This window comes from Panulirus ornatus, chromosome 2, assembly GCF_036320965.1.
Source record: "Panulirus ornatus isolate Po-2019 chromosome 2, ASM3632096v1, whole genome shotgun sequence".
Classification (NCBI taxonomy): Eukaryota; Metazoa; Arthropoda; class Malacostraca; order Decapoda; family Palinuridae; genus Panulirus; species Panulirus ornatus.
In genome coordinates this window covers 100,855,149-100,864,331 of record NC_092225.1, presented here as the reverse complement: position 1 = coordinate 100,864,331, position 9,183 = coordinate 100,855,149, and the positions used below count along the sequence as shown (strand labels likewise).

The 9,183-nt window shown below is 42.4% G+C and overlaps 1 pseudogene; it reads left to right on the top strand.

The window, feature by feature from the left end:
- The first annotated feature begins 1,858 nt into the window (after nt 1-1,858).
- On the top strand, nt 1,859-5,018 carry LOC139758842 (tubulin alpha chain-like; annotated as a pseudogene).
- The last annotated feature ends 4,165 nt before the right edge of the window (nt 5,019-9,183 follow it).

Sequence of the window (9,183 nt, the reverse complement as noted above, 5' to 3'; positions counted from 1 at the left end):
ATGGTTGCAGCAGAAAGTATATATAAATCTAAGTTTTTGACGATGTTCAAGGAGTGGAAGACTTCCTTCCCTTTGCAGAACAAATGGGTAATCACAGACACACAAGACGACTGCCTACGGGTAAATTCGACGAGATTCTGTTACTAAGTAGAGGTAGAGAGTAGTGCTCACTGCCTAGTCTTGCTTGGTTGCTAATGCTGTTTCTTCCTCCTGCCACACACCATACTTAATGGTCAATCGTGGGTTCGTATGCAACTAATTTTAGCCAGTTATCCAGTTTTCTTTTTCTTCATTCTATTTTTCCTTTTTTTTTTTTTTCAAGAGTCCTTCAATGTGACGCTGTGGATCCTCGTACATTTATGTTTTACATTTTTAATGGTTTACTTCACATTAGTCTTGTTCAATCAAACAATTTATTTTTATATTCTAATTTTTTCCTATATTTCATATTCTATTGTTGTTCTTGCTCTTCCTTTGTTGAGCGACATTCAGACGAAGTATGTTCTTTACCCCTTCAAATTACTGCCATGTTTCTCTTTCTCATCTTTCTAGGTTGGAAAGTTCGAGTTGTTTCAACCTCTCATGGCGATCCATATGTTCAATGTCCTCGATTTTGTCCGTGGACCGTTTCTGAATTGTTATCAAAGTTTATTTCTTGGCACATTTATCTGGCGAACACACGATACAGTAATACTTCGCTTTCTTTCTCGTGTGGCGAGCACACGACACAGTAATACTCAATTTTCTTTCTCGTGTACACATTGAACATTTTCATTGTTTACTCTTCTGTCTTTTTAAGTGAAAGTTCTCATTATCATACCGCTCATTACTTGGCTCTGTGGTGCTATGTTATCATTATGCTCCTAGAATTACTCCATTGTAATGACTTCTATATCTCTGATGCTTGTCTTTTGGGCCTTGTACAACGCCATCAATATATGTCTTTTCTTTCCATGAGATATCTGTTCAAATTTACTTTCGCTGAATTCCATGAAGTTTATTTCTGCCTAGATAGATAGATAGATAGATAGATAGAGAGAGAGAGAGAGAGAGAGAGAGAGAGAGAGAGAGAGAGAGAGAGAGAGAGAGAGAGAGAGAGAGAGAGAGAGAGAGAGAGAGAGAGAGAGAGAGAGAGAGAGAGAGGTTCATATCTACATTTTAGGGAATGGTGGAAACCGGGATGTGATGCCTTTGTTGGTGGGTTACGCTGGCGTGAGATGGCAGACCGGACATATTGGGGTAGTGTAGGGCGGGGGAGCCCAACATGTGAGCTAGCATATGGCTTCCCAACTCTACTCCCTCACACTCCACCACCTGCACGTGCATCTTTCATCACAACCTTACCAACAGGCATACACCTGGCAAACAACTTCCAAAACATATGCTTTCACGATACCGAAAATAAATCATTTCAAAGGATGATATAAGTGAACGATTACCAGATGCTCAGAGCGCCTTAGGCAGAAACAATGAATAGGGTAGTGAGGAGTGTGGCAGCGGCGGCAGCAGCAGCCCCGCCTACACCCACACACACACACAAGCGTTGAGTCACCAGCAGGCATCCTGGCCCTCCTTGTAGCCTTATGAAGACTCTCGCGTTACTTCACGATCGCTATCATCCCTACATATGCCAGTAACTTAACTTTCTTTAAGAAATAGATCAACTCTCCTCAAAGATCCTTCCTTATTTCCTAACTAGGGTAGCAGATGTAGCGGGACTAATATATTAATGTTTGAATCCATGACACATGTGAGTGTAAACATACACTCATGCACGATCACTCGCCTGTCGTCCTCGCCGCTATGCCCAAGCAGCGACGACCAATCAGGGCCCGTATGGTGCCCCGCACTGGCATGACGTCACACAGTGTATATAAAGAGGAGCAGTGCGAGGGAGGTTCCATATTCCTAACTGCGCTAATTCCTGCGTTAGACGCAACTGGACGAGGGACCCCTTGACCTCTCTTCTTCTGCCACCACTTTTACAAAATGGTGAGTACAGTCGACTGCCATTGTGTCAACTGTATGGGATGCCTTCGTTACTGAGCCAAGATGGAAGTGCAGTGTAATGACGGGATATTTTGGTGTGAGATGTGAACTGTGTTAGATTTTGATTGATATCATTTCCACGCATCGTCTGGTCGTTTCATTTGAAATGTGCGTCATTGGGATCGGTAATGCATCTAGTTGCAAACTAGAAGTCTGATCTTTGAGTTGCTGCTCTGACCTGCAGCTGAGCAGTCGCTTTGGACGTTATGCACTGCCTGGATATATGATCTTACTTCCTGTCATGATATATATCAAACTTTTTCTTTCTTTCTATTTAACAGTATTCAGCGAATATAATAAGACATTCAGATATAAATGTAAATCAACCGTATGTTAATATCGTTGCCGATTTTACATAACATCATAACAGAAACACTTGTACATGTGGCATGAGTCCTGACACTATAGAATCGCATCTTCTCAGACCGCTGAGCCCATCTGATTTCAACTTCCACTGTAGTAAAACTTTATAGTCTCAGATTCTTCTTATAACGTTTTTCCCCCTTACTTTCCTCGGGCAAAATTGATTGATTAAACAATGCTTTTGATCTTCCTGCGTCGAATACATCGCGCTCTGAGGGCATTTCGAACAAATCTGCATTATATAACGAAAGCAAAGACCACCAGTCAGTCTGTGTTCAGGGAGGGCGGCCGGAACAGCGTTAATGTTCCTCACAGACATGTCCCCAGGTCTGAGGGTGGATGTCTCCCAGGGAGGGAGGAGACCTCCTCCCGGCAACAGCTGCTTGTAACGGATGTTTTGGTAGGCGGTGGGCGGGGCTGGTACTGCTTGGCGTCACTTTTAAACATCTTAACATCTTCTACATCTATGTAAGAGATATTTAATCATCTTACGCTAAAAGTGATACAATTAAGTACAAAAAATTGCTGACATTATCGGCAATGAAAATAAAGTATTAAAACTAATCATTTTATAGATAACTTACCATACAAATCAATCAGATCATTTGCTAAATATAATGTAACTCTTAGGAATGCTTTAAATCAAACTTGACGGATGACCTGACAATGAGGAGTTATAACATGCAATCAAAATATGTTATGATAATCCTGTTAACCTCGCTCCCTAATTGTCTTTTATATCACCAAAAACAATGTATTCACAACTTAGCAAAGTTAACTTATCCAGAACTTGGATATGTTGTCAGTTCACAATGTAAGTTGGATGCCAAAATTTTTTTCTTGTGATTCTAACGTTGTGTTGTGTTGTGTTGTGTAGCTTAATGTGTTGTGATGTAGATGTTTCTAACGTTGTGTTGTGTTGTGTTTGTGCAGCGTGAGTGCATCTCCATCCACGTTGGCCAGGCTGGTTGCCAGATGGGCAATGCCTGCTGGGAGCTGTACTGTCTCGAGCACGGTATTGCCCCCGACGGCTCCATGCCCTCTGACAAGGCCCTTGGCGGCGGCGACGACTCCTTCAACACCTTCTTCAGCGAAACTGGTGCCGGCAAACACGTTCCCAGGGCCGTCTTCGTCGACCTCGAACCCTCCGGTTGTCGGTGAGTAGGCGATGTGACTTTCAGCAAGTTCACGGGGTTTGTAAGGTAAACCTGTACATTATATTCATGAACACCTGCACAGATCAGCCTCGTACATGGTACACGACATGCTGGAACAATATCCATAAGCAAGGTTATCCAAACGCGATAGTTTTACAAACTTTAACACGAAACAGTTTTCCTGCAGATGAGGTACGCACCGGAACCTACCGCCAGCTGTTCCACCCAGAGCAACTCATCAGCGGCAAGGAAGACGCAGCCAACAACTACGCCAGAGGACACTACACTATCGGAAAGGAGATCGTCGATTTGGTTTTGGATCGTGTCAGGAAATTGGCCGACAACTGCACCGGTCTGCAAGGATTCCTCGTCTTCCACTCCTTCGGCGGCGGCACCGGTTCAGGTTTCACCTCTCTGTTGATGGAGAGGCTCTCTGTTGACTACGGCAAGAAGAGTAAGCTGGAATTCGCCATCTACCCAGCCCCCCAGGTGGCCACCGCCGTCGTCGAACCCTACAACTCTATCCTGACCACCCACACTACCCTAGAACACTCCGACTGTGCCTTTATGGTCGACAACGAAGCCATTTACGATATCTGCCGCAGGAATTTGGACATCGAACGACCTTCATACGCTAACCTGAACCGTCTCATTGGCCAGATCGTCTCCTCCATCACTGCTTCCCTCAGGTTCGATGGTGCCCTTAACGTTGACCTGACCTGAGTTCCAGACTAACTTGGTGCCCTACCCCAGGATCCACTTCCCTCTAGTCACCTACGCCCCCGTCATCTCCGCTGAGAAGGCCTACCACGAGCAGCTCACCGTGGGCGAGATCACCAACGCCTGCTTCGAACCCGCCAACCAGATGGTCAAATGTGACCCACGTCACGGCAAATACATGGCCTGTTGCCTCCTGTACCGAGGTGACGTCGTGCCTAAGGACGTCAACGCTGCCATCGCCTCCATCAAGACCAAACGTTCCATCCAGTTCGTCGACTGGTGTCCAACAGGTTTCAAGGTCGGCATCAACTACCAGCCGGCCACCGTGGTTCCCAACGGCGACTTGGCCAAGGTGTCTCGCGCTGTTTGCATGTTGTCCAACACCACGGCCATTGCTGAGGCGTGGGCCCGTCTGGACCACAAGTTCGACCTGATGTACGCCAAGCGCGCCTTCGTCCACTGGTACGTGGGTGAGGGCATGGAGGAAGGAGAGTTCTCAGAGGCCCGTGAGGACCTGGCAGCTCTCGAGAAGGATTACGAAGAGGTCGGCCTTGACACCGTTGGTGACGAGGACGAACAGGGCGAAGACTATTAGGCTGACCTCAAAAGGTTGGCTACCCTCATCTGTCAGCGGACGCAACACCTCCGCCGAGTCATTGGTTAAAGCTTTACTTTATTATTAGGCCCAATAAAAAAACTTTTAATCGGATTATATGAAAAAGATGAAAAAAATATTTTTTGGTAGTAATCTCGTGTATTTATTTCTATCCTAAACAAAAAAAAAGTAAAAACTTACTTACTGCAAAACTTTACTCTGAAAATTTTTCATGATGAAGTTCTCAGCAATATCTTATCTTATGTATTTACGATGGAACATTTCTGATGAGTCACATGCATAGTGAGAGTGTATGAGGCCTTTGAATCATCTTCAACACCAGAAGAAGGTGTTAAAGATTTTTCGGTTGTTGAACGTAACTTACGTTGACGCCCTTAATCAACCAGGCAGTTGATGGGTCTAAAGCCCAAACAACCAACCATCCATCAACCGAACATCTAAGTTGAACCTCATAATGTGTTACCTTCCTGAACATCTAAGTTGAACCTCATAATATGTTACCTCCCTGAACATCTAAGTTGAACCTCATAATATGTTACCTTCCTGAACATCTAAGTTGAACATCACAATATGTTACCTTCCTGAACATCTAAGTTGAACCTCATAATATGTTACCTTCCTGAACATCTAAGTTGTACCTCATAATATGTTACCCTCCTGCATTCCTTAGATTTTCTCTTATGTTTCTCCTTTCCCCACTCATACAAAGCTCTCCAACCAACCGCTCCCAAACTTTTCAACTTCCAAAATCTTTCCCTCTAATCAACAACGGAGAGAGATTTTCATATCCTACATCTCTCGTCCCGTCTACCACTACCACGGGAAAGTGCACTTTCACTTCCCAGCATTAAAGTTCTGGATAAAAGTTTTCCAGAGTAATCATAAGTCTCGTTAAGTAGAGTAAAACAATACCAAAAGTACGTCAGTCTTTTTCCGTCGATCATCCGCATCAACTTACATTTTTTAGTCATACTAAGAACTAAATTAATCAAAGTACAAAGTAACAGAAGCAAGAGCAATAAGATAAACTAAATGTGTCGGAATTTGTAAATAAAAAGTTTTCAAAGTTTATAGAGTCGTTTGTCGAAAATAAATCTAAGGCGTTAGGCATCCCATACTATCTTAAGATGGAAACATAATAGAATCCAATTGCTTTGTTTATTTGTATGTTTTCGCCAGCCACAAAAAAAAAAAAAAAGTGGACTGCCCTCTCCCACTCTCCTTCTTTCCACTTTACCTTCATCTGTCCCAAGTCTTCAATTCGTCTTTGCTTTTCTATAAAAATGAAAAAAAAAAGACTAATTTCGGCTCCTGTCGACTGACAGCCCGTCTTCTGTTGTGCCATTACAGGTCGTGAGTTGTATGTCTGAGTGTATGGCCTTATTCTCATGGGTATCAAACGTCTAGTTATTTGGACATCTATACGAAGGGTCATTACCTGCCATCACCGTCGAGGCGGAACCACTACCATGTCGGACAACACAGTCTCCAGGTGATCAAGATAACTCTAAGGCCATAAACACTCTCACTACATATATGGTCCCCAGGTGAAATCAAATTACTTGTTTGTTAGAAGGGGTATGAAGGTCAAAACTGAGAAAATAAGGAAAAAGATAAAAATCAGGGCGAACATATTAGGGGAAACTATAATAAATGAGACTGCCTGAAATCTGACCAAAAGTTCATGTGACAAAGAATTATGTAAATATATTCAGTAAAGATAACAAAATGATTTGGTATTTTTACAAATGAAGGTAAATATTTTAAGCTATATTATTGTAACTCCAGAGAAAGATATTTATTACTGCTAAGACCATTATGATGACGGATAACTTACCAAAAGCCGAAATATTTTTCTTATCCCGGAACGCTATTGCATACATATGCTTCCTAGTTGTCATGCATAATCCAGTGAAACCAGAGCTTTCCAATAACAGCCAAGACATAAATACCAACACCGTGGTTTTCCCTGAGTGCTCTCCATGCCCTGGTTCAGTCCAGTAACATCACGTCGCCCCCCATATACCTCATCATTAGAGGCATGTAGAGGTCAGGGCACGTACCCTGGGCCCCGTGTACTAAGGTAATTCAAAATTGGCGCCAAATGACGCAGCGAATGTTAGGGCGTCATACAACCTGAAGAGCAGCAAAGCCACTCTGATTGGGTAATGGTGAGACCCAGATGACTGGCTACTGTTGTCAGAGGGCGTGGTTTGATGGCACTCCGATTAGTTGCTCCGGTCCGGTTCACAAAAGGAACTTTATGGGTCTCTTAATGGAACATGTATCAGATTTCAATCAGTTTCTTGCCGATCATCTTGCAAGATATGGCAACAGAGTGCAGGACGCTTCGTCCTATCTGTGTAACACAATCTACTGTGGCCTAATTTCCTCCATGATGGAGAAAGTTCAAAGCACAATCTCTAGCGAAGTCAGGGAGGCCATAAATTTTTTATGAGTTTGAACTCGACGTCAGATGTTACTCATAGTGAGCAGGTAACATTAACGGGTCGATACTTCCTCAACGAGGAATATCTTTTAATACTTCTAGCAAGCTACTTCTCATTCGTACCTACACTGCTGCACACTTGGTGTTCACTGCACTTGTGGTGGAGCTCAAAATTCCTGTATGTGGCTGAAAGGGACGAATGTATGATAATGCTAGAAATACACAATCTACAAGTGCTGATCAAGGCTATGTTACCATATACTGGTTTTATCCCATGTTCACACATCCCTTACATCCAGTGGGAACTCATGCAGTCAGCTGTTAAATGTAGCGTCTATGACTTTCTTTGCCTTCCTTGTAAATATTCTACATTTTCTGGTCAGCGTCCACAAATAGACGGAACAGAAACGTTTCTAGCTTCTCCTGCAGACAGAAACGCCTCTCGTATACTAACTAAACTGGGAGAGATAATACCATACACGATCTTGGTCATCAACAATAATTGCTGATGTAGAATATAGCAATGATACTACGGGATCATGCATGATTGTTACTGAGAAAAAAAAGAATGCTGTGCCAATTCGACACTGTACTGCTGACAAGACATTATTATTCTCAGTCGAGTTGACTATAACATCAACTCTTGCAAGAAAAGGAATGTACAAACGAATCAAGTCTTTCGATCAAGATTATCAAAGCCTTTGATAATTTTGAATACTTGTATTAGATCACCTCTTAACCTTCTCTTTTCTAAGCTAAATAGATTCACGCCGCTTGATCTGCTCTCGTAGGATTCATTTCTCAGTCCGGGAACCATCTTGGTGGCTCGACGCTATACGCTTTTCATCCTGTCTGTCTTTTTAACAGGTAGGGTGACCAAAACTGGACACAGTATTCAAGATGTGCACAAGACAATGAATAGTAAAGAGTAACGGTGATTTCCCTGGACTTCAATTCGAAAGCCCAAACCTATGAATCTAAGAATTTTGTTCTATTTTTCTAAAGCTTTTAAGCACTACTTACTTGGTTTTAGGTCACCAGGGATTATTATGCCCGAGGCTTTTTCCTCATTTACGTTAAACAGTTTAACAATATATACTGTAGCTTGCCTTTTCGACTTTATTCCTGATATGTAAAACTTTCCACTTGACACCAAAATTCATTTACCACCTATGTACCCAATCCATCAGTTTGTCTATATCACTTTGAAGCAGTAGATGTTCAAGTTCATTTGTAGATTTATTTTCCAGCTTTGAATCATCAGCGAATTTTGATATCTTGCGATGCAGCCCATTATCAATATCATTGATATACATAAGAAAGAGAACTGGTCCCAAGACTGATCCTTGTGGCACTCCACTTGTTACGTCTAACCACTCTGAGGCTTTAACATTAAGCATAGCTCTTTGTTTACGACCAGTCTGCCAGTTTCCAATCCTCTAAGTACAACATCTGTGCTAAGTTACTTTGTTTTTGCTGTAACCTTTGATGCGGAACCTTATTTAAAACTTTTTGAAACTCTAGATAGATAACATCATCGTCTTTACTTTCGTCATACAAGATGATTATATCATGAAATAGATGAAGCAAACTCGTCAGACATGAGCGATTTCGTTGAAAACCATGTTGAGCATCGTTTCTTAAGCGATGGTCCTCTAAATGGTTTACAATCCTAGCTCGATTGATGGTTTCCACAAGTTTGACAACTACAGAAGTGAAGCTAATGGAAAGAATATTTCCGGGAAGTGACTTATTACCTTTTTTGAATATCGGTGTCACATTGGCAAACTTACATTCATCTGGAACTTTTCTTGTAGCAAGTCACTTAT